At 39.1% G+C, this 26,137-nt stretch overlaps 1 protein-coding gene across 4 annotated transcripts in view; it reads right to left on the minus strand.

Moving 5' to 3' along the window:
• LOC121328580 (kazrin-like) overlaps positions 1 to 26,137 on the minus strand; it is a 295,129-nt gene that overhangs the window by 242,417 nt on the left and 26,575 nt on the right. Inside the window, exon 1 of one of the 4 annotated variants that reach the window (XM_041273348.1) lies at positions 15,713 to 16,053. The exons of the other annotated variants lie outside the window; for them this stretch is intronic. The gene's annotated coding sequence lies outside the window, so the exon portion shown is untranslated. Of the gene's footprint in view, positions 1 to 15,712; positions 16,054 to 26,137 lie in introns of those variants that run through there. 4 annotated transcript variants of the gene reach the window in all.

Genomic DNA, 26,137 nt, shown 5'->3' on the forward strand with positions numbered 1-26,137 from the left:
TTTTGCGCCAGGAGTGGCATAAAGTCACCCATCATCAATGTGAAAGACTGGTGGAGAGCATGCCAAGATGCATGAGAGCCGTGCTTGAAAATCATTTATTCCACCAAATATTGATTTCTAAACTCTTCCAAAGTTAAAACATTAGTATTGTGTTGTTTAAAAATGAATATGAACTTATTTTCTTTGCATTATTCGAGGTCTGACAACACTGCATCTTTTTTGTTATTTTGACCAGTTGTCATTTTCTGCAAATAAATGCTCTAAATGACAATATTTTGTCAGTAGTTTATAGAATAAAACAAAAATGTTCATTTCACCCAAACACATACCTAGAAATAGTAAAACTAATAATTTTGCAGTGGTCTCAATTTTTTCCAGAGCTATATATTATATGTCGATTAAAGCACACCAGCTATGCAAGGCTGGTCAGGTGTGCATTACAGTAATTGATCATACCGTACCCGTAGAGCACTGATGTACATATTAGACGCACATATTGCCACTTGAGCTTTGCGTAGCTCTGTTCTCTAAATCCTCCCATTCTTTATAACATAAAATATTATTGATTAGGTCTCCAATCCAGTAAGCACTTCAGCATATTCACTATGTTGAAATGCACAATTTGATTAAGTGCACCACAAATGCTTAGGGTAGTGAACAGAGGAACATGTGTACACAAGTTAGTTACGATTATGAGTGTTAACAGTCCCAGGATCGCATTACCGAATGCCGGAGCATCCTTAGCCGCAAAGCTATCGGACAAAACAGCAAAAGATTGTATTGCTAAAGCCAATAATACTGCAAAGGCAGCTTCATGCTGATTTAGACTTGTTTTTGCATTTATGACACGCAAGGTACAATGGTGCAAAGATCCTGCCACAGCACGGTAGGGCATACAAATGCGATCACAGCACTGAGGCAGTCACAATCACTTGACCTGCATTTCATTCACCTCCACCACGCTGAAGAATCTCCTCGGATGTAAATTAGGAAATGTACAGTTCTGTATACGCTTGAAGTGCATGCAAGGGTTCAACTTAATGAAAAAAAATTCGGAATGAAGATAAATCGCATTTCTTGCTTGATAATACTGGGGTATCACTGCAGTGGGACAGATTTCTTTAAAAGATCTTTTAAAATGTGTTTTGGATTGTGAGTTTTACTATAGGTCAGGGGTGCCAAGATATTTAGTGAGCAAGGCATCTGATTGGAAGTGCCACTGCCCATTCTGTGAACTGTGATTTATTTTTTTTTGTTCCCCCAAAAAATAAAATGTTCTACAGTTCATGTCTTAAACCCAACTCCTTTGCTTAAAAACCACATAGGATAAATGTACCGTAGACAGACATGTCGGATTGTGATGCAACTAGTGGTAAGCTTAGACCACTGAAGGGAAACTAGAGGTTGGACATTTAATATTAGAGGTACTATCAGTTTGGACATTCCAGCTCAAGAGGACCCAGTCCTGGGGAGATGCTTCCTGCATTTGTGAAGGATGAAACATAAACCACAAGAGATGGAGGAAAAGGGTTCCAGTGTAGGTGCTGTGAATGGAAACAAAAATCAAGTCTCCCAAATGGTAAAAGTGAGCCTTTGCATTAACTTTGACTTCATTTTACTACTACAGTCGCCACCTCTTAGAACAGGCGTGTTTGTGTGAACATGATTCACCCGCAGTAAGCGATGGGCGGTATAAACACCCACACAATAACCTGACATTCAAAATGCCCCTGAATCACCAGTACAGTAAACAAAACAAACACACGTCAATGCGGTTAAAAATCTTTACTAAGACACGAATTACCAATAAAAAAAAAAAAAAAGTATTAAAATTTATGAATGTAATAAAAAGTATATGCAAGGAAATGTACAGTACAGGTAGGCTACATTACTGCAAATTGTTTCCAGCGAAGAACTCTGCGATATGCACCTGGACGGTCTGTTTTTACAAGTATAGACCGCAAACTTTGCCAGCGTTTAAAAAAAAAAAAAAAAAAAAAAAAAAAACTCAATTCGGCTTTATATCCGGATGCTGCTCCACAGCACGCCACAGTGTTTAAAGCACAGCCCGCACGCTTACGTCATCGGTGTCTGTTTCAGGCAGAGCCTCCTGGTCGCCAAGGTGACACAATTGAGAAGTCTTCCTCCGACATCCCCTCTGGTGTTGTCAGAGTTTCAGTTTTGGTTGTATTTTCGTCAGCACTCTCCTCCTCAACTACAGAAACCCCAGCTTTTTTGAAGCAACATTGCATTGTTTGCTGACTGACAGAGTTTCAAGCATGCTTTAGCAAGCACACAGCATCTAACAGAGACATTTTATTTACACTGAATTTTCATGCTGATGCGCATCGCTTTTCTCTTTTCAGCCAGGCTTGCTGTTGCAGTCAGAGCTGAAAACACGACACTCTGTACAGGGATGTATAAGGTACAGTACAGCTCAGTAAGGAGGTGCAAACAGCTGATTAATCGATCTGTTAGGTTTTTACTACAGTAATGTGCTGCCTTTTTTATACTGAAATCTATGTGAATACCAAGGGAAGAAGTTGAAAGCAGCTGACAGGTAGATTATTAAGAGTGATTACTACAGTAATAAGCAGTGCTTTTGTTATTTAAATCTATGTGAATGGCACATAACGAGATCCAAACAGCTGAGTTTGCACAAAATATATGGCGTGCTTAACACAGTATAAACAATGCATTTGTTACTGAAATTAATGGGAATGGCAAATAACAAACGAACGGCTGCCTGATATAATCCTGGATGGTGCAAGTGGTGGATACAGTAGTATTAACATTTCCAGGGCTTTCCAATAAAAATAAATTGACATAAGGGGTCCATTTGAGCTGGAATACAAATTGCTCTTTTGCATAGAACTCACAGGGTCTAAAACCGGTAACCAATGCCCTACCCCAGTCTGCATCCCTGTAGAATTGCTGGAGGACAGTCTATACCATTATTAAACATGCAAACACTTTACAGGTAGGCTGCATTAAGCTGCCAATCAAACTCAAAACTATGGTAAAAAAAAAAAAATCCATAAATGACATTAAACCTACTGTTATTCACTGATAGTGAATCGTGAATCAATCGCAACTCCATGCACAGTAACCCAGACCCAAACATAAGGCAACTTCCTCCCCGTGATCTATGATTTAATTACTCATACTTCCTGATGTTGACGGTACAAATATTACTTTGACAGCCACGTAAGGATTAAACTGTCAGTTTGGTTTAAGATTTAGTAGGATGTTTTTGTTTTTTTTATCCTTTCCTGTCATACAGCTGTAGTGTTTTCTCTGGGACTGCAAATTGCACCACTCACCAGAACACGCAGCTCAGGTATGATCTAATTCAACTTTGTTCTAGACAATCACAGATTCTAAATGTGCATCCTTTGATTAGAGAAGGACAAAAAATTGCCCTCCGTTTAAACTTCTGATTGAGCAGCACAACAAACAAGATGAAAAGAAAGTTTTAATGAATGAATACGTAGAGCAGAAGTATGGGATGCACTGAACGCAGAGATCTGCCACGGTCACAGAACCTGCAATACAGAAAGTGAAGTGCTGTAGTGCAGGAATTATCTGCACTCTCATGAAGAGCAGCAAAACAATTTGTTAACAATTTGTGTTTGGATTTAAAGCCTGGATTGAACCCTAGCATGTTATATACCAAAAGAAAAGTACAATTTATAAGGCGATATAAATAAGCCCTAATATAAACTAGGAGTGATATGGCAAGTTATATTTCCCACCAAGATACTGTACATTCAGGAGGTACCTCTTACAGATTTGTACTTTGAGAGAGAGAGATTGATTATTGCACTCTCCTGAGTCACTTTGTCATCTAGGCAATTTTCAACAAGCATTCTTATTAGGGGGTATGTTCCCAGGGACTCATTCACACATCTCCCACTGTCTTGAGACAGAAAAAGCAACACACAATTATGAGCATAGTAAGCATAGTAAAGGATTGTGCAAATGTTCTTATTTTTTATCTGGAAATGGAAACAAAAGTGTTAATCCTGAGGGACATGGGAAGACAATCAGACACAGCTACTGTAGAATTCTGAAACATGAAATAAAACAGGCCTGAGAAGATAGATCAGATACAGGATGGAAAGGACAGGCAACAGGACGAGTAAAAGCGCTGCCTGATAAATAGAATAAAATAAATCTAAGGGTAGAGTACTTCAAAAGCCAAAAGAACGAATCTAAGCTTCAACGTCTGGAAATACTTCAAACATTCTGAAAGATTCACAGATTAAACATGACATGCTTTGTAAGAAGCATGGATGTACTGGCATGTGTGTAGGCAAGGTTGGACGCATACTGTATTAGAGTACATGGGTAGATTACGGGTGGTTGCCAATCTTTTTGCACACAGCAACAATTTTATAATAGTGATGACAGCAAAGAATCCATGAAATATATATTTAAGCCCACAACAACACCTACATAATACCTGTAGGGGTGGAACGATACAGTAATATCACAATATGATACATGCGATAATTGAAGGGCTGCTGTACTTGTATGATGCATAATAAGATCAAATCATTATTTAATGAAGGGCTATATTGTTAAACGACCAAAAAGAAATGTGTTAGGGAGACAATATACTGTAGTCAACTATTAAATACACATATTCTTCAGGCAAGAACTACTGGGTGTACAGAACCACAATGCTGAATGTTGTGCTTCTGCTTTAGTATCGCATGCAAGCAATACATACCTCTGTTACAATGCAAGCAATCTCTCATGTAAAGAAAACACCATAATACAATGCTACAGCCCTAATAACAACGATTGGAAGAGTGGGAAAATGGCTCCAAAGCATATGCCTAATAAAAGGTATTGAACAAATTAAAAGGCTAGTTTTTCTTCATTTTATGCTTGTTTAAAAAAAATCACCAAGTCACAAAAACGAAATTGGCTGGAGGTGCAGTACTGAGTGTCCTTTTGCAATTCAATGCCTTTTAAACCTGAAAATATATATTTTAAACAGCGCGTATGAAAATAAATTGGACCCGACTCGCCTGACAAGCGCTGAAAAAATGGACCGCTAAGGGTTAAGTTTTGGAACTTGTATAACGTGTATGTGTTTGAAAACACATTGCTACAATTATTCATTTGTAAAACCTCTGCTTTGTATAACCAGTATGGATGCCACCCTTGTGTGCTAAACAAGATGCTTACATTTAAGAGTTCGGTATGCATAACCTGCAGATAAGCCAGCAAGATGCTGACACAACCACACTGTATGTGTCAAAAGGCTCTGGCACAGAAACAGAAATGCGAGGCACACATTACACCCGAAGAAGAGCCGATACATACTGTAAAAACCTTTGTATAAGTCTATTTTCTAGGTATTTTTAGGGGGTACTAAAAAAGGTGAGCGACTTATACACCGGTATGACCTATACGCTTTTTCCTGTAATTGTTATCTCAAAAAGTGGGGTACGACTTATACACTGGTACGACTTATACACCTAAATTAGAAGTGAAGATTAGCTCATTGTGTTTCCAACAGCAACATTCTAACTTGGCGGGGGGGGTGGGCGGAGGTTGTCCAGACGAGTGAATATTGTGTTTGTTCTGTATTATGCTATCAACTGTACACGAATATGTTTTGAAGTTGTCACAATTTCATATATTGGTCTACAATACAGTAGGTAATATTAATCACTGGAACAAAGTAGCATGAACCTTGAACCCTGAATAATGTCGATTTCCTTGTTTGATATGTTATTGTTTAATCTTAATTACTATGTTATAACAGTTTGTATAATAAAATGTGATGAACGTTAAAATTACTGGTTTGCCATTGTTTTATTCACATTTCAGGAGGGAATCATTAGAGAAAATAATAATACAATCATATTAATAAAAACCCAACAGCAGCTGACAAGACATTTGGCAGCACAGGGACCCCGAGCATGACAGCCACTTACAGCACATAATACCCACAATGCAATGTGGAAAGCTAGCACACATTTCATGTGGTCTCAAAAGACTGATTTTATAAGATGTAGTCCTCCCAGTTGCGATTGTAGCCAACAAAATAATTCCATAAAATTGAACTGTTGTGCACCTCCATTAGGCTTGCTAAACAGGTCTGGAATGTGCAGTTTTGAAAGAAATACAAGTCACAGAGCACATGTATTATCTTTTATTAACAGGGTATCTGGTAGGTTAAAAGAAGACTTCAGTTTCTATTTGTTTGCACTTGAACATCCCGAGTCATTTCGCCTCAGCAGTCTCTTATGGGTCACAGCATGTTACTGGCTGAACGCATGTCAATCAAAACGGAAAGGAATAGGGGTGGGGACAATTTCATCCTTCAGGGGAAATGACCAAGCAAGTGCAACCCTAACTGAAAGCATGGCTTGCAAACAGAGATTTATTTAAAATCAAGTGTAGTTCCATATATCACATTTAAAAATACAAATACAAGTTTACTACAATGAGTTTTTTTTTTTTTTTCAAAATTGGACATTTGAGACTTAGAAGTGCAGGATAGAAGTACACATCCTTTAAGAGGTATGACTGTTTTGCTCGTAGCAATCTCTTTAACAAGGATGAGTAAAAATAATGTTATTTACTGTTTAATGATTTCACTTGACAAGCACATTATTATCACCACTTGCTGTCTGAAAGTTCAGTGGGACCTACAAGCTGAATTCTAGGTTTGATGTTTACAACTTTGCTGCCTACTGTCAGTTGCCATGGCGACAGCTCATTTAGGTTTTGTAGCCTCAGGGATCATTTCTTTACTTCCAGCACTTTAGAATACAAACTACATGGGCTAAGGGAGGTGCGTGGGCCCTAAACCCTGTGAATTAGCAGCTTGCCAATCAATCTACAGAGTGGTGACGACGTGATGGGGACAGCAACAACTGGGAGCATCAAGACTGGCACTAATCAGAGTGCACAGCTGAGTTCTGCAGAAGTAACTGCAGTTCAGAACACAACCTTGCTTCTGAAATGGGTCCTGCTCTTGAGACGGTATTGCCGGTGTTAATGTCCGCTCACCTGGCTGCTAATTTCAATGCAACAAGCCCAATACCTAGAGGAATACAATACTTGATTTGATATAGAGATTTGTAATTTATTAAAAGTCCACAGAAAGCTCTTAAAACGCTGTTATTTTGTCTGGGCTGCTATTCCTGCCACAGGCCAGTCTTGACCACCAGTAACTGTTCCACATAGGGTCTTTTCACATGATGCACACTCTCCTCAAACAAACATTTCAGACCTGCTTTTATATACCTCTATATTGGGTGGCATAACAGCTGGCAGAGCCAATGAAACGCTCCCTGTGGAATCCCCAGCAAAGACTGGCAGAGCCAAGGAGACGCTCTCTGTGGACAGGCAACAAAGTGAGGCAGCTTTGCACAGCCAGGCCCCAAACCTCGCTGCCCTAACTATGACTCACCCTGCATGCCATGTAGCCACGCCTTCACCAGCTGAACCACCGAATCCATGAATACAATAAACTCACAGACAGAGGGCACAAAGGATACAGTTCAAAAATAGAAGAATTGGTAGGACACCATTGTTTTATTTCTTTTTTTTACCCAGCATGGACAGTGTATGAAATGGGTTGCCAGGCTATACTGTTGATGAAGAATAACTGGGATCCTTTAAAGACCCAACTAGATGGTTTTGGGATCAAACAGCAACAAGGAACTGGGCGAGCACCAACGGACCAAACGGTCTCCTCTCATTCATAGATGTTCCATCTTAAGTTCTTATGAAAAATTCACGTTTCAAGAATGTGCGGCCTTTTCAATGACACGAAACTGTAGGATATAAACACACCGCTACAACCGGAGAGTTATTAAACCATGTTTCTTGTATGTGATGAATGTGCTGTTAAAGGGCAATTCCAGATTCCTTTATTTTAGTCATGTTAAATGTCTTTTACCTGATGTAACTTGAAAAAGACACTCACATTTTGAGAGACGTGCAAGAGTTTAGATGTGCATGCAAAATACAAAGAAAAAGCTATTACTTCCTTGTTTCTGTTATTGAAGTCGATCAGTACCGAAGACATTTGAGGTCACATGTGAAACAGCGCTCCTCCTACTAAGGAAAGTGGCCCTGGCCAAGAAAAAATGAGTTTCGGTGCTTTTTCCCCCCAAAGGAGGCCAACCTAGGAAGTTCATATCCAGCATCAAAAGGTCACTGGGGGATTGTGGGATAGTGCTGTGCTGTGTTTTAAGAGAAATCTGTAGCAGTACAACATTCAGAAACAAAAAACTGCCTGAGCAATGGGTGGTGGTATTGAAAGAACACTGCAGCTCATTCACGAGCCACCAACTCAAAACACCCTTAATAAAATAATAATTGTTCAGAAAACAAAAATGTTTATCTGTTTTTTACCTTATTGTATTCCGTCCAAAGTATTATTATTTTATTTTATTTTTTTAAATATTGTCCTGGCACAGTTGTGGCGTTCAACTGAATCTGTGTTTGCCAAAGCCTTTTTTTTTAGGGCCGTGACCAGCAGAGAAAACGGGGTATTATACTTACCTAAAAATGTTAATACTGGATGTGTAGCGCTACAGATCATAACAATTAAACCACCGCTTTGTGCTACCCAATCACTTGCAGTACTGCAGGTCAAAAGGTCTGATTGATTTAGAAATGTTTTTCAAATGTCACCAAAAACAATCGCTGAGCTAGTTAATGTGGGGCACATTTGGTCATGTACCAATAAGAGAAAGGTTAAACAACTGTATCAAACACATTCTAGCCAAAGGCAATCCGAAACGCCTATAGGAGACTAGGAGTGTATGGTAGAGGTTTGATGAAAATCAAGGGAGTTATCGTGTCCACACGTCATAATGACAGACAGATGGACAAACACACTCAGTGCACAACCATTTTTTTAATGAAGACAAGTAAAAGAACAAAAGCCTTGGTTAGCACGCCTCAATAATGGAATGCAAGAAAAGATAACAGTGCATCCGGCGAGGTGTCTTTCAGCTTAATAAATTCCTATCAGGTATGCCTTAGCTGGTTCCTGAAAAAGTAATTTATTGTGGGCTAAAACACAATCAATACTGGCCATGCTTGTGTTCCCATGATCCCAGACCCATAAGGAACCACTGTGTATTGAGAGGCTAAATAAAGGCGATGACCGGATATTTAGGAATGTTTGTTTCCTGGCTACACTCCCACAGGGAATGGAGAGACGAATAATGCCTGTGAGCCGATTGGGCGCTTATGTCTGCGTCCCAGAGTGAATCCTTCCCAGCCCTGGTCTGTGCGATTCAGGACTGCAGAGCAATAATACAGCTGACCCGGTTTGGGCTGGGCTTGAGAACCCCCTTCCCCATGCACTGGAGAGGACACACGGTTCAAAAAGCTACCATGGGAACTGTCACAGGATAGCAGATGGGCTACAGTCCATCTTGACCTTCATGTTAAACTCTCCCTGTGTAAATAACAAATGACAAGGAGTTACAAAAAACAGAAACATTTTGCAAGTTAACAATGTTTTAAAAGTACAAAGCTTCAGAAGATTTTTTTACACTAACAAAGCACACATTTCCAAAGTACTGTATATTCTAATAATTACAGTAGGATGTAGAATGTGCCATCTCATCATCACTGATTATTTAAGAAATGCTTATGCGCAGACAGACAAGTACCCCTACTATCTCCATCACTGACAAAGCAAACTTAATGGAATCTAAGGTGAAACAAGATCATCTCGGACAGTCTGCCTTTTGGCTTAATAAATTCCTCCAGCAGGTACGCTGTTTTTATGGCTCCTGAAAACTTAAGATCGATAAAATAATCAATACTGACCATCCATATTTTCCCCATGACCCCAGACCATTAGGGAAAACCCCACTCAGTCCAAACAATGGAATAGAGGAGCTCAAGGAAGCACAGATATTTCTGAACTAAACTGGGTTCAACCAGACATGGTCCACGGCCACGGTCAAACAGGGCTTGTCTACTATCTTACCAATAGCAGATGGTATGTGGTCAATGTGCAGAAAAAATGAAGTCAAGCAGGTTCCAATAGACTTTGAAAATCTTTATTTTAAAAAATGCATGCAATTTATAAATCTGCATTTTTTTTTTTTTTTTTTTTTTAGAAATTGCATTGTATATTTCATATTGCTATAATCTATTTAACATTGTAAAATACATATAGTAATTTGACTGGTACATTTACAGTTATGCAAATTAACAAAATACATAGTTATTAAATGATTGATCATTTGATCTTACTGTCCCTCATGCAAGTGGCCCATCACACGTACTGTGATACACACTGTACTGCAAACTGTTTATTTGCAGTACGTACTGCATTGTGACATTACTGTATCGCTAGACCCACTTTCAGAAACGTAACAGAAAATACTATACATTTCACTTGTTGACTATTCTGAATAATTTCTTCAGAGGTACTTTGTGTAGACTTAAAAGTTAAAATTGCATTTATAAATGTAAAAGTAAATGTAAACCAATTATTTTTTACTGTAAAGAAGAGATTCCTAAAACGCTCAAGAGTCATCCTTTTAAAATGATTATGTTCATATGGTTCGGTACTTCTGGTTGTGATTTTATTTATTTAAAAACTACAGTCGGTAGCCTACTGTTGTACATATAATCCTCCCTAATTCCTTTTGTGTGGACACATTTTGATTGGTAGTCAACTAGCCAGGAGCACCTCAAAATTCAGTATGCAGGACCGATCTCTATCAATCCCGACAGTAAGCAAATACAACAGGATCAAATTGACTGTGACTGGCGTTGTGTGGACATCTTTGTTTATTCTATGATGGACCCAACCCGTGGAAGCATTCTGAGACTTACAACTGTACAGTTGCACCTGTCACAAGACACTAGTGAGCCGCAATAGTTAAAAACTGCTGGAAAATGCGCTCCCTGGCAGCTACATGGTAGAGGAGAGATTGGGCAGGAAGTGTTACAGTTCATCTCAGCTCTCTCACACGCTCTGTCAGAAACCATGAAACAGCTGGAGTGTGTTTCCTCTATACGATTCCCTAGGGAAAAGAACTCATTATATATGAAAGCTATGAAAGGAATGTGCCGTTTCAGATCCATGTGAAAGGATTTTGCTTGGGAAAGAAGACGTTCAAGGGGCTGGTTCAAATCAACAGTATTATGAACAGTGAACACATACTTGTACTGTAGTGACTTAGACCAAGATACACACTGTAATATTGTTACATTTGCAGATGATTCCAAACTCAGGGGAGCACTGGACACTGCAGCCCAGGTTATTCAAAGTTAGTATACTCTCCTGCACTTCTTTACATCCCTCTCCCGAAGGGAAAAACCTGTATTCAGTTGAGAGCATGGCAACGGCAGTCTCAATATTAAACCCCTAGAGGTTTCAATAGCTCCTGGTCCAGTATATCCAACTGAAGTACCAACAGAAAATCAGATTATTTTTGCTTCAAAGGCCAGGGACAGAAGTTTTTGAGCCTTTTTTCTCTTTAGCTGCCCCTGTTACCTCAGGGGGCAAGTCTTCTACTGTCAGGATTTTGTCTGTCGACATTTTAAAAAGTGTTGCAAAATGTAATACAATTAATTCCCCACAAACTTTCAAACCGTCTTCGTTTGAGCGCTCAGCAGAACTAATATGCGTGCAGCCTAAGGCCTCTCAGTGATGTCATAGAACCGATGTGCAATCAGACTGAGGCTCTCATAGAGCATCTGAGAGTGACGTCATAGAACTGATGTGCGTGCAGCCTGAGGCTTCTCATGGAACATCTGAGAAGTGATGTCATAGAACTGATGTGTGTGCAGCCTGAGGCTTCTCATGGAGCATCTGAGAGGGTGACGTCATAGAACTGATGTGCGATCAGACTGAGGCTCTCATGGAACATCTGAGAAGTGATGTCATAGAACTGATGTGCGTGCAGCCTGAAGCCTCTCATGGAGCATCCGAGAGTGACGTCATAGAACTGATGTGCGTGCAGACTGAGGCTCTCATGGAACACCCAAGAGGGTGACGTCATAGAACGCAGAATTCAAAATCCAAATGGGCATTGCAGAACTAGAATAGGCCCATCACGAGGATTGCCTGGGTGTTGTAATAAACTCATTACTCAGGCAAACAGAATTCTTGGTTATATAGTCAAAAGTGCAGAGTACAACGAAGGTTATGATGATGAGGTTGTATGATGCACTAGTGAGACCCTACTTACTATAGAATACGGTGTCAAATTCTGGTCCCCACAATTCAAAAAGGCCACTGTAGCCTTGGAGAAAGTTGACAAAAGTTATACTTTAAGGCAACGTTTCTCAAATGCTACAGCAGCCCCCCAGAAACGCCTCTCTTAGTCAACCTTTACTATAATCAGCTTTCATTCAGCGCAGTTGGTGATTCCTCATACTGTTTCTGTTTCTGTTAGCTGCTATTGGCCAGCATCAACGTCAGTATAATCACTGCAATGCATCGGTCCAGCTTTCATTCTGATCAGATTTTATTTTGGCTCTTTCACTCTGTGTCAGCGCTCATTGGTTGATCAACGAGGGCAGGCTTTAGAAGCGCGACGTGAAAACAGAGGTATGGAGTAATAGTTTTACCTCACCAATGAAAATAATATCTCAATATTTGAACGAATATTGCTGCACCTGAATTCATAACTCACATAGTTTATAGATATATGAACTGCGTATCACAACGTGGTTTGCCTTGCACTAAACAAAAAACTAAACGGGGAGTTTTTTTTTTTCTTTGTACAATTCCCTTCTTTTCCACATTTACTTCTTGAAGAGTTAAATATGAGTTTTCATTTGTGTGTACAGCTAAAAAAAAAAAGATCAGTAATTCTATTGCTTTTTGAAAAGAAACTACAATTGCAGGGATTAAAAAAACAACAAAACAAACAAACATAAAAAACAATGTTATGTTTACTTTTGTACTGTTTCTGCCCGAAATACACACAAGAACAAATGCATGTTTAACTACTGTCTGACAACCCTTGCTTTACAGTTAATTCAGTGGGCCAATTCTGGAATGTTACAGTTTTACATTTAGCTGAGAATTATGTAGCATGTGAATGGAACAAAAAAAAGTGAAAGTATTTTTTGCATTTAACTTCATTGCATTAGTAATGTACTTCAGCTTAGGTATTGTATTCATTTATAACAATTTATATGATCGATTAACCTATTAAAATCTATCAAAACACCAGATTTGTGTCACCAGATTATTATTAGAAGGGCCTGGGAATTAAGATCCAGTACAGAGTTGAGAGGGGATGCAGTGTTTTTAAATGAGAAAAGTTTTGGCCTTATTATAGAGATACATGAAGAGAAATGTGAAGTAGCATTATGCATGTCTAGATTTTCTTTATTTTTCTTTACTGCACTCTGAGGCTATCAAAATCATGGTTTGAGAACCAGTGCTTTAAGCACAGCACTGAGAAAAAAAAGTGGAACATCAGGTGGAGACAAAGGGCATGAGACACTTCTTTACACAGTGTGAGTGTATGGGATGGGTTAGCGAGCCATGTTGTTTACAGTAAATCAATGGGACCCTTTAAACCTCTCACATTCATAAACGTTCTTACGACCTGTATCCTTAAACTAATTAAATATACTAATACAGTAGCTATGCCCTTGTTCGTATTTTCAGAATGAGACACAATTGCATTTATTATCCTAGGCTAGGCTGAACTTTAACATGCTGAAAAAGTTCAGGTCTTCCCAAAGAGACACATTTTAAAATGGCCGGGGTGAACATCGCTAGGCTACGAGGTAAACAATTCCTAAAGCCTAACTTCAGAACACACAAATACGATTAGTAATTTGAAACCTAAGATCAATGCAATCTGCATGCTTCCACTGTGGCTTTGACAGCGAGCACCCTCAGGACTAGAGCACCCTGGCATCTCCCGATCTGTTTCCACGACATGCAGCACTGTCTGCTGGCAATTCAGGAGGAGTGCAGCTGTGTGGGAGCGATCCACGGAAAGGCGGGGGTCAGAACAACACTGGGGAGTAAGGCTGGCTTCAGATTAGCCCAGCGGGGTTATCAACCAAGCCCTTTAGCTAATGACACCAATCAGCACTTGCAGTGGGTTAATGTGAGAAAGGCTCCCTATAAAAAGCAGCTTAGTTTTCTTGCTCACCACTATGCAGCTTTATACCCATTTTCAAATCAAATCAAAAAAGTCACAAGCTTTCACATTAACAAAATATAAAAATACACACACATATTAATCACAGTTTCCCTACTGGGAGGTAATATGTAGTTTGTTTGTTTTGTTGTATTATTATTTCACATTACTAAACATAACAGTCCACTGCACCTATAACCGACACAAATAATGACCCTGCTTTCTTCTCCAGACAGACAGAAATACACAAGGGGCAGGGTACAGGGCTTATTAAAATCCAAAATGGTCTGATAAAGTTAACTTCAGTCACAACTTCAAATAGAAGCTGGGTACAGTTTAGAACAGAAAGCAGAAAACACCTTTTTTATGCTCATGGAATGGTGAAGTGGCAGAATCTGAAACATTAAAAAACAATTATATGCTGTCCTATTAAATTTAATCCCCTTTTTATCTACAAAGAAGGGGCTAGTCTTAACAGGTCAAACGCTTCTTCTCAAACGTTTCTTAGAAGATTATATGACACACACTATCCTCCAAGGCTCTCTATCAATGCTGTCTTGATTGCACCCGCTTCACTCTGGAATGTAACATTATATCTGTGCTCTACCTGAAACACGGCTCGTTTTCGGCTCAACTGCCATGGAGCCAAAACGTCACAAAAATTCGAAAAAAAAAAATACCCCGCTTGTATGCACTGCATTAAGTATCAATAAGGATTACACCTGTTACTCTAATATTGCTATTATTTGAGTATTGCTATTAGGCAACCATGCAATGTGTGCTTGTGCGTTTTACTGTATCAAAGGTTACTTACAGTATACAAAACACCACTTCTGTTAAATAGCAAATAAAACGTTTCCAATCTCAAACTCTGTACAAATTGTATACTAACACGGTCTTAAACATAAAACGATTCTTTCAGTGATACTTTCAGTAATTGTGTGTCCCTTCCAGTATTAGAATACCAAAAAAAATCAACTGAAATTGGTATCTCATTTATTGTTATAGAATGGAATTTCCCCTCGGCGTTCCCAAGTTTTTTTTTTTTTAGCAATTGTACTTCCTTTTTGAACAGCATCCCTCTGCAATCCTGTGAACTAGCCCTTTCTATTATTGCATGCGATTCCTCACACAGCCTGTTGTTTGTACGGTCTACCCCCTTGCTACTCATGTTAACAAACAATGCTCAAAGCACTATGTGGAGAAAAAAAAAAAAAGTAAATATCTCAAGTTTCTCATTCATGCAAAACTGAACTTCAGAAACAACTTGAACGATTGACTGGCAAGTATTATTATTGTTATAAAGTCTTCTTATACAAGTCGTAGTAATTAAACTAGCAATACAAAACATCGAAAACGAGAAATATTCTATAGATGCAAACGTACCGGTAGTTTCTGACATACACAACTATTCTAAAGCTTAAATCAAAAACACAAGTAAACAAAACAACGTGCTGTTTCATAGTATCCAAACACGTTTGCTGCCGAGGAACGTGGGAAACTAGAGATCACTGCATTGCATTCCTCTGCGAACAGAAAAAAATGCATTGAACTACCACTAAAACTACAACTTTTTAAAAATAACTTACCTCTGTGATTTGTAATGTTCTTTTAAAAAGGTGCTCTTTTCCAATGCGTGGTGTGCTCCAGGCGAAAGATGTATTCTTTTTTTTTCAATGTTCTGCTTTCCACACCAGCTCCGACCTACCAGAGCGCGCACAGACTTCTGCTGAATCGAGGACGAGCCGAGAGTGCCGCAGCTTAGCAGATGGATGCAGCCAAGTTCACAGACCCGTCCTCTGAAGCGAAGAGCCTTCACGTGGGCGAGCACGCCTTAGTGCTCCGAGTGAACTAACGCGCGCGTACGCGCACTGGACAGGTGTGCGAAAGTTACTCTACAGCTGTCTGTATGTCAAGCCAAATTATCATTTAGAGAAATCTTCAAACATTAGTAAATCATTTGCTGACATCTTTAAACTGATTGGAGATATCTGTAAATAAACAACTTTGAAGATATCTTAAATTTCATTTTCAGATATCTAAAAATGTAATAGAGATATCTCAAATTGATTTACAGACATCTGTATCTGTCATTTAGAGCTATCTCTAAATAACATCCTGGTCATTTAGAGTTATCTCCAAATCATTTTAGGATATCTCAAAATGACTTCCTGTGAAAATGCTCTAGGTTTTGAGTGGACTTCACTTCATGTCCATTTCGAGTGATTGAATATCCTGTCGCATGTGTTTATTTACTTGCCTTATACTGTAAATTTACAGTATAATCGTAAATCTCGAAAAACTACTCACTTCTAAATCGGTTGTAGTCATTTTTGTATTACTTTAGTATAAAAACATGTTAATTTGGATTCATATGTTGTTTTTTTCTGACTTTATGTAAACGAAAAGACACAAAAGCGCCCGTTTTCTCATTGGAAATAGTGATATTTTGAAATTTACCTGTCCTGGTCACAAAAGCAAAGTTTGTGGGGAATAATAGCCATTTTCTACACTTTTGAGGCATAAGCAATTAGGAAATAACACTTACTACCCAGGAACAAAAATAATAATAATAATAATTGTTACACGGTGTAATCATTAGGCTTGCCACATCGATTTGCTGCTGCACTCTAGAATGACAGCAACTTGAGATCACCTACAGTAATTCTATAAGACAAGTAAATAAACACTTGCGACAGGCTATTCAATCATTTACACTACTATAAACTTTCATAACAGACGTCACAAACCAAACACATGCGTAATTTTTCTAAATTATCCATGCATTTAGAGTCGTCATACCAAAAAAAATATCCCTAATGAGCTTATGGTGTCGGCCCGTCCGTCTCTCTGTTACACTACACGGTGAACACGATAACTGCCTTGATTTTTCATCATTTATCATACTCTCCGATAGTCATTTCGGATTGCATTTTGGCTGCAATCTGATACATTCTCAATTTGAAGTGAATATTTTTAACCTTTCGGGTACTGTGCGATGATTACAGCATTACTTCTGTCGGTGCGTTCGCTGGTGCTAAAGCTACAGCAGACATTTCATTCAGAGGTTTTGCAGTCATCATTGTGAAGCAGTGCCCTGGAATGTAGCTTCCTGATAAATGGATGGAAGTTTTGTTGTATTTTTTTTATTTTTATTAAACATGCTGTTTGTTCCCTAAGCCTGAAATATTGTACCTGGTGCATTTATTCATCTCACATGCTGTATAAAACAATTTAATGATACAGAGCTATCAAAAACTTCTCAGATATATAATTTAACTGCTACTAAGCTGGGTTTTTTTGTCTTTGCCTTTATAACAAAAATATTAACCTACCAGTGTAAAAACGTAGGGTTGGGAATGTTGTCCTAAAAAGAACAGGTAGCAAAGTGTTGAAAATGAGATACACGTTTCTACAGTAGCTTGAAATGGGAAGGGGTAGTATTGAAAAGTGCAAGTACAGAAGCTGGTATGAGACAAAGGTTTTGTCAACTTGATCGAATTACACACTTTTATAATCATCCCAAAGCAAATGCTTTTATTGGATGTAAGGCACTGCAAGCATTGTGACCCATTACTGTTTATAGTAATAATTTGCCACCCTAAATATTTGATCATCATGGAACTGCTCTTGTGTTTCACATGAGCGTCAGCAGGACTTGGCACCGTGTTTAATGCCGACCATCTGCTCTGTACCGCCATTTAGAAAGCTCAGAAAGGGAGTTAAGATTTTTCTGGCAATTTGCTCTAACAAACAATATTAAGCAAGCCCCTGCAGGGTCCATTGCAAAGACAGTGTCATATTTGGTATTGCAAAGCAGACTCCATCTGGGTATAATGTTTCTATTGCATGCATTTTTATTTGAATCCACTACTTTCCTGAACCACTAGCAGGAATCCAAATGTGTTACATAGTGCTCCTGTAGCCAGCATCCTTCTCTCAATAACACCTAGACAAGGCGGTCTGGTGCACTCATGTATAAATGCCCAAACACACTGGAGCTTCTGTACAAGCTGTTATGAACCAATTACATATTGCTGTCACTCCTTTAAGAGTTGCTTCATTTTATGCCTCCTGTAAATTAATTTTGCCCCTTAAAGGGACCTGTATTATTGGAAGTAGATAAATAAATAAATCACTTGCAAAAAAAATCACAATCATATTAAAGTTTCACAGGAAATAAAATAGGAAAGTGTATTCAAATTTGACTTTGTGACAAAACATGTGAAACCTAACTATAATATACACACACTGGCCACCATGCCTGAACTAGAATATACGTGTACTGGCCATTGTGCCTGAACTATAATATTCACGCACTGGCCACCATGCCTGAACTAGAATATACACGCACTGGCCACCATGCCTGAACTATAATATACACACACTGGCCACCGTGCCTGAACTAGAATAGACACGCACTGGCCACTGTGCCTGAATTAGAATATATCAGGGTAGACGTTCTTCAGCCCTGTGGGGTGGACTTGATCACAACAATGTTCAGAGCTCGGGGAATCAAAGTAAACACAAATATGTATAAAGTAGCTGGGGAAAATATAAAACAATTATCTACTGAAATTACAGGGTTGACAACTGATACCACAGTTTTGTAAAGAATTAAGCAATCTATAATCTTCTTGCATTTTATTAGCCACCTATTTTTAGGGCAAAAAGGGTTGACCTCAAATGTGTGATTGATGAAACCCAGGGTGATCCCCAATTCTGTAAAATCCTCCAATAAAACGTGTTATCCCAGTGAGGTACAGCTGAAACCAACCAGGTAGTATAATGAAGCACACATGTACTGTACTATGTTGTAGGCATTGTTAGAATAGTCTTACCAGATATTTTTATTCACCTGCACTGTAGCTTATCCCTTGTCTTTGCACACTAGTTTCATATATGGGACAGCTAGACAATACAACAATAAAGAGCTCTCCTCATGCAAGGCCTCAGAGTGGTTCGTTTTGCTGGAAGGGGGCGTTTAGAACAATTAACCTTTTTGTTCTGTCTGCGAGTTCTGCATCACACAGGGAGCAGGTTTCCTGACTATTGTCCCCGCGACAGGAAGTCTTGTGAACGCTGAACACAGGATGCAGCAGGAAAACTGTGGGGAGATCTGGCCCAAGTACAGTAAATGGCAGGAACTGGCTACAAAGAAAAAGACTGCTTTTGGAGAACATCCAATCTCCAGGCACTGGGAAACACACCCCGCGCTGAACAGCCTGCCCTGCTGAGGAAGACAAGGATTTAGCTCTATATTGTGGCACTACCTGAGTTGTGAAAAGTTGTTTAGTTTTTGCTTTTGGGATACAACAAATATGTCAATAAGATACATCCTTCGCTAAATTCAAAATTAGACCCTTCAGCATGATACAAAATGTTATGACCATGATGTAAATCAAAAGCATATAATATGTAATTGCTATGCAACATTTCCTGAAAAGTGTGACCCATCTATGAATATCAATAACTTATACTAAAGAATGTGTACTCCAAGATTCACCAAAATTAGATAAGCTGTTTTCAAGATGTGCATGTCTCACACACAGGACATATGTACAGACAAAAGGACACTTCCATACATCCCCATAATCTGATACTCCCAATAACGTAAGGCTAAATAGTGTAATGTAAGTACCAGGTGTTATCACAAGTGGACACATGGTTTACTGATATCTATTGAAAAATGTAAAGTGTGACATACGTCCATTTCATCAACTGCAGGGGGGACAATAAGTGGGAAACTTGTAGGCAAAACATAAGGCTGACTTGGCAGTTTGGCTGAATTCTGAGGTTTCCTTCATCATCTAAATAGTGATGAAAAATAGACAAAAAAGATAAATACAGGCAAAATGGGTCTCAAAATGTAGATCTCGTCTTCTGTTTTCTGTTCATAATAATTTTATAGCTGTGGCATGTGCGCATTTGGAGAAAAATGCCCCAAACCATTGAATTATACTAGAAGGTAAATGTTAGCGGTAAGTGAATGAGTTTATAAATGGGAACTGTACCAAAAACATCACGTACCAGCTGGGAGTGGACCCTGTGCAGATTACTGATCATAATGTGTACTGTACTACACATGCCTTGTCAAGTCTTTGCTTTGTGATACTTGTACTTTATCAAAAATCAACAATACCCATTGAAATAAAAATCACAGTCTTCTCACGATGATAACGAAGCCTGGTTTCTGCAGCTATAATCGGCACGTGTTTCGTTATGAGAGCATGGTTTGGATTGTTGGCTGGATTCACAGACTATGATTAGCACTAGTCATAGACTACCTTATGTTACTTTAGTTAATGTATCTCCAGATGTCTAAAAATGTACACTGTGGGTCTGGTTTTCAATGAGATTATGAGGATATTTACTTGCTTTAATCAATTTCAAAGGTAAATCTGTTTTTTTTTTATTTTAATTTTCATGCAAAGTTGTGTTTTGCTCAGAAAAGTTGTGTTATCTGCTGAATTTGCAAAAAAGTGATTTGTTTTATTATGAGGAATTTATTCAAACTTTGCAAATCAGGTCCACATTATTGCAATGGATCTCCTCCTAGTGGCTGGTGAATTAATAATACTGACATCCACGTCAGACACTTACCTACCTCTCAATGTGAGAGCTCTTTAGTTGAATGTTTTTAAACCGTGACTGGTTCATGTCTAACCCTTTCCATCCAATAGGCTGAGTAATGGCTAAGCCATTACAGTATGCCTGATAAACATTGTAGACATTTGAGGATATATGCATTTTCCATAAGCTTGGCTACAGAAAGAATAGCACAGACAGAATGCAGACCTTTTTAGCCCTTTTCCATTCACTTTGTGTTTTCCTTTACTTGTCTTTAGCTTTGTTCTTGTTCTCTCTACTGCAGCTGTGTGGCAGAGTCCAGATAAGGAAATGATCTGCAAAGTAGTACTGTCTGTCAAAATTTGCAAGCTAAGAATGGAGAAGAGTTGCTGATAACCTGCCCCAGAACACTTCCCTAGAAGCTGAAAGTAATACGTCAGAAAAACAAAGTCTTTTTAAGGAACCACTTTACCCAGCTGTATGGATCTGGGGTTCAGTACGAATCTCTACTGACACCCTGTTCATTTAAATTAGAGAGATCTGTTCAGCCCTCTAATTGGGTGCAGCTTGTGATGTCACAATGCAAAGAGCACTGGAACGCTTAACAGAGGGTATAGATATCTTGTACAATTATGGCAAATGTTTTGCCTTACCCAAATTGCATAACTAATTTTACTTCATAAAGTCGAATGAAACCTGCTGAATAATGTTACGTTAATATATTGAATTGCATACTGCTTTGTAGTTTTCCATATACATAATGAAAAAACGACAAAATTTTAAAAATGTGACATTTCTAAATCCAACATGAAATACTGTACTACTATTATGGTATCTGCTAGACCTTTGTGATATCATGTTGTAGTTTCTTTGATTACAATATGTTAAATAAAATATCAAAATTATATATATATATATATATATATATATATATATATATATATATATATATATATATATATATATATATATATATCAATCCTAAAATTCTAGGTGATGCAAAACTTTATAATCATTGGTAATCCCTTTGTGTCTGCTAGTATTAACTAATTAGATCATCCAAGCAATACAACACTGAGATCATATTCAACTTTTCTAAACCAGAAAAAGTCACTTGTGGAGATTATTATTATTATTTGTTTATTTAACAGAAGCCTTTATCCAAGGCAACTTACAGAGGCTAGGGTGTGTGAGCTATGCAGAGTCACTTACAACAACATCTTACCTGAAAGATGGAGCACAAGGAGATTAAGTGACTTGCTCAAGAGTCAGTGAGAGTCAGGATTTGAACCGGGGACCTCCTGGTTACAAGCCCTTTTTTCTTTAACCAATGACTGATCCTCCTGTGTGATTAATATTCTCTAAAATCTATAGTTCTGTTTTTTATGAGGACTAATTAAACCACTAATTAAACCAAGAGTCTGACATTGTGAAAGGGGCAGGTTTGCAAACTGTCAAAAGGGCTATTTCACATGAATAATGTGTGTAGGGTAACAGGTGCTGTTTCGTGGTGAGACTATTTATTAAACACAAATGTGCAGCCGGAGAAACTTGCACCCATAGCATTAAAGGATTGTACCCTGTTCAGATTGTAGCAGTTTCATTTCTTACTTTTCTATTTCTGCGATCTTATTTCTGCAACTTGGTAATGTGTGTGTTTTATGTTTTCTTTTGTTTTGATTTGTGAACATTGGAATTAGCCGTGGCGTGTTTGCGTGGGATGACATCTGTACACAGGATGGCAAATACTTTACTGTGATTGGTTGATTTCTGAGATGTGATTTATAATATTCTATGGCACTTCCCTTAGAAATAAGAAAAAAAGCTCCATCAGACCAGCGCAGATGATGCATTTTTGCTATTAAAATATGAAGACTTGCCCCTGTAAACCCTTCTACAGTGGTGTACCACCACATACAGAGCTTCACGCAGTCTGTTACAGATGACTTTCCTCTTCTGTGGTTTATGCTGACATCTGCTGCTTTATGGCTGAACTGCATACAAGTCCTCAAGGCAATCTCATATTCGATTTTCAAATGGAACACACAGATCTTGCAATTCCGCAATGCTTGTCTGTCAACAGCCAGAGCAGCTACAGCCTTTTGTGAATTGACTGCAATGCGTCTACCAAGGCGGTTACAGAGACGCGCCAGAGAACAAGGCAGAAAAATGGAATACCCAAGAAGGAGCAGGAAAAAGACTTGGAACTAATATAATCATTCTTAATGTAGGCAATACATTTCCTTGTGCTGTTATATCTGCAATTATATAGTAAAAATAACAACCTATTATAATAAGTCTATGATTTCCATTACTTGAGAGTAGATGTTAAAACTTTATGCTGATTTGAACTCGGCTCTCACCAAGATAAGTGCCAGCTAAGACATAGCTTTACAATAAACTAATGTGATCCATCTGCATCTCCATCCATTTGAGTTTCTTTCCATCTGATGATGCAAATATCCTTCTGCCTGGTGTTCATGGCTGAAGTGTAATGCTGGCTGCAGGGATCAGCTTATTTTGCCTCCCCAGTGCATCGGCACACACATTGGCTGCGATGCTGGCTCTGGGGAGCAACCCAGTGTGGTCTCCCCAGCGCATCAGCATGGCAACCGTCTGGACTGAGCTAAGTAGGGTACATCTCTGGGGTCTTCAAATGGGCACCTTCCATCCTCTGTGTTTTGTCGACTAGCCCACAACACCTCAAGAGGGCTCGACAGTGATTCTGGCATCCCAGCATCACCCCCCTCCATCCCCCACTCAGCTCAGCTCAGCTTACTTACCCGTACATCAGCATTGCTTTCTTTCTATTGTGCTTGAGATCCCCAGCCAGAATCTTTGCGTCTCAACCACAGCCAGTTGCTGCTCCTTTCTGCTGCTTCAGATAAGTTCTTCACTGTGTGACACAACTCTTGGCTACTGAACCCGACACCTCTGAGAAACCAGGTTGTACAGTTTGCCACAAATCCTTGACAACCCACTTCCACTGGGTAAACCCGGACTCTCCATCCTCGCTGTTAGACTGGTGAAAGATAACTTGTGATGTTGAAATAGTCAGTTTTATTATTTTTTAATTTGTAATCACCAATTATTTTTCTGATTTTCTCCCCAATTTGAAATGCCCAATTATTTTTACTTCAACCCGGCCCACCGCTGCCACTCGGAAGAGATGAAGATGGACACACGCGTCCTCCGAAACGTGTGCTGTCAGCAGTCTGCTTTGTTTCACTCTGCAGGTTTGCCATGCAGCCACCTCAGAGCTACAGCATCGGAGAACCATGCAGCTCTGGGCCGCTTACAGGCAAGTCAGCAGGCGCCCGGACAGTCTACAGGGGTCGCTGGTGCGCGGTGAGCGGAGGACACCCTGGCCGACCTAAGCCCTCCCCAATCCAGGAAGCGCTCGGCCAACTGTGAGCCACCATCTGGGAGCTCCCGTCCACGGTTGGCAGTGGAATAGCCTGGACTTGAACTGGTGATCACCAGGCTATAGGGCGCATCTTGCACTCCACGCGGAGTGCCTTTAACGGATGTGCCACTTGGGAGCCCCAGTTGTCATTTTTGATGTCATTCAAGACCCCTTGCTATCTTATCACAGTCAAGTAAAACTTATGTCATATACTGTACAATTGTGATCCAGATCATCACAATAATGGTGTCAAACTAATATAGGTCTACAAGATCACAGCTCTGTAAATAGGCGCCCCTGAATCCTGACCAAGACATCCTGTGCCAGTCAGTCCTGCTCCTTTCTCAAGATGGTTTTGTGATCTGACCTTGTGAATTATAATACAGTAGATGGAACAGTACTTATGCATTCAATGCAGCACCGTATTTGGCAGTCGCTATTGCAGAAACCCATTTTAGGGGGTATATTGAAGAATACATGTCCAATTCAGTCATTCTACATTGGCAAGGCGTTCATGACATTTGAATTGACAGAACCAGGCAAAACAATGCACAGAAGAAGCGCCATCTAGGTATTTTGAGCCAATTTGGATACATTAATGGACATTTGTTGAATTGATGTAAACACTGTCAATTTGCATATTTTTGCAAAGAGAAATGCACTGAATAGCCTTACATCCCGTTTGATTTTCATAACCTTTGTACACAAATTCAAAGATCCTTAGATTCTTAGATCCGCACTGTTTAGATCAATTGCATATTAACTGTACATCAAGGGTAGTCACTTGAAAGAGTAAATCAGACCTGTATCATTGTTTTTTTCAGTTCAGGATAACAATGAGTCAAAGGTCAGTACAGTCAAGTCATTACAGGCCCCTAAAGCAAGAACCATTTGTTTTGTAATCCTCACTGGATCCCCTTGTTCTATTTGAATTCATTTTAAGTGGAATCAGATTCAGGTTGACACAGCCCACATAGTTCTGGAAAAGTTAACCCTAACAGCACACCCTTGTGTGGTTCCTGCTTTCACTCGCACTGCATAAAAAGGTTTGTAGTTTGAACTTGTCCCCTAAGTGCTGTGTGTAACATAAGATTTTCATTTATAGGCAAGCTGAATATGGTTATAAAGATAAAACATGGTTTACATGTCATGATCTTTCTACATGTTTCTAATGGCAGGTTACACAGTACAGCATGTTGTAATAACATGTAGAATTCAACAATCGTGTGAACCCACGTGTTTCTTAAAACATAATGACAGAACGATGGAATGTGAGATTAATAGAGGTCCCTGAGATTTTGACATCTGCCAAAAGGACTGTGGATTTGAGGTCTTTTTTTTTTTTTAAATTAAGTTCAAACCAAGATAAAAACTGGGGTTGTCACCTCCAAAATATGTGCCATCTTGACAGCTTCAAATGTTCTTTTTTTTCTTACATTTGCATTACTGTTGTATTCCAGGCATTCTTTGTGGTTCTGGAGTTCTGTTGTTTCAGTACTGAGTTAGGGTATGTTTTTTTCTAAATCTTTACCTGGCTTTGAGCTTGCCTAGATCCTAACTCCCTCATTCCATACAAATCCTTAAAGCTACAAACAACTGAAAGTCAGAAAAAAACCCAGTCTATTCAGGGTCCTAATACCGCCTGCACAAGAACTGAATTTTAAGTAAGTTTTCAGGAGAAACTGGCTTCACTAATATAATATATTATTGACAATGAAAGTGTTTATAATACTTGGTTATTACCACCTACCATGTAAACACTTTAACCCTAACCCTAGCCCCCTGCCATGTAAACACACACTGTGTGATTGCTTCCTTAGATCCTGCCAGGATCACAGCCTTAGCAAAACTATACATAGACTATACAAGATGGTTGAAGATGTCTTGAGGGATGTTAATCCATTCAGTCATCAAAATTGCATTGCCTGATCTCTTGGCGACCACTTTGTCTTTATTTTGCCATTGCTGATGCACTCTGATAACTCTTAGAGAAGTCTAACCAGCATCACTGTCCTTGACGTGCACCAACGATCATTCC

This window comes from Polyodon spathula, chromosome 16, assembly GCF_017654505.1.
Source record: "Polyodon spathula isolate WHYD16114869_AA chromosome 16, ASM1765450v1, whole genome shotgun sequence".
Classification (NCBI taxonomy): Eukaryota; Metazoa; Chordata; class Actinopteri; order Acipenseriformes; family Polyodontidae; genus Polyodon; species Polyodon spathula.